Raw genomic sequence first — 1293 nt, 5'->3', positions numbered from 1 at the left:
AAAGGCTTTTCTCATGTGTAAGTGAATCGTGGATGATAAGCCCAGACAGGAATAGAATAGAGGCTTCTGAAATATGGTGCTATAAATGAATGCTGAAGATCAGATGTGGACGTTGAATAACTGACAAAGGCGGAGTCAACGTCGTCGTATTATAGAGAAGGAGTAATCCAAGAAGAAGCCAGTACTACTATTTCTACAGCCAACGATCGCAAGAAACATCAGTAGGGTGTCGATTGCGATCAGTCACGACGGTATTAATATATGTGAAGATGACGATACTTTATCGAATTCGATGGTCCATCGAGATTTACTTATGAGCACAATCAACATAAAATGTAAAAACAAAAGCAAACTCTCATTCAATTCAGATTAAGTAATGATAAACGTATATAAAAATTAATTTATTTTGTCTTGACATTTCTATATGCCTGCTATTTGTTACATGGCATCTCTTAGCTTAAGTTTTGTCTCACGACACATATTATGAATATGTAAACTTTTCAATGCGTACGTCTGAGTTCATACTATCATTCCCTACTTGGTGTAGAGGTTTGATTTCTACTTGAAAATCTGCTTATTGACAATTAAACTGTGTCGTGGGCGATTAAACAGTTATTTTATTCTCCTTTATTATTCTGCAGTTACACGCTATGTCACATCTGCATAATGAAGAAACCTGTTCAAGTTAAAAGGGCTTTAAATATGCAATGTGAAACACTTTTGTATGCGAAAATATGCGGAAGACTATCGTAAAATAACTTCATTCATCATTATTCAGTTGTTAGCTATATTTACACTTTAACTTTCCTCTTGTTTCTCTTAATTTGTCGTTCATTAGTGTTTTTTAACGGAAATATGAAGACCTAGTACGTATCTTTAACTTACCTGATTATAATCAAGGCTATATATTTGCTCAGTGCATTTACCTGATTGTATATTACTATTGAACGCTCGTCAATCAGCCTCTCTTAATTCCTGAATATGACGTTACTGAATATTTAAGCTGATTGTGGTAATAAACGACGTTTCATTCAATAGAATGGAAAACCAATCCAAGTTGCAAATGTTTTATTTTCAATTCGATGACTAGTTTCGGGCCGAGACCCATTTTAAAATCATCATAACAAAGTTGAAAAATGACATTTCCGAAGATGTTATGTTTCGACTTTGTATTTGCATCCTGGACTGGTTTTTCGTTCTATTGATTAACAGAAGTTGGTGACCCAAGTTACTCCAGCATTCTGGAAGTTTGTAAAGATTAAATCTTTGTTGTTGTTCTATCCTCATTATTAC

This window comes from Schistocerca cancellata, chromosome 5 (genome assembly GCF_023864275.1).
Source record: "Schistocerca cancellata isolate TAMUIC-IGC-003103 chromosome 5, iqSchCanc2.1, whole genome shotgun sequence".
Taxonomy (NCBI): Eukaryota; Metazoa; Arthropoda; class Insecta; order Orthoptera; family Acrididae; genus Schistocerca; species Schistocerca cancellata.
Note: the sequence above shows the minus strand (reverse complement) of the source record.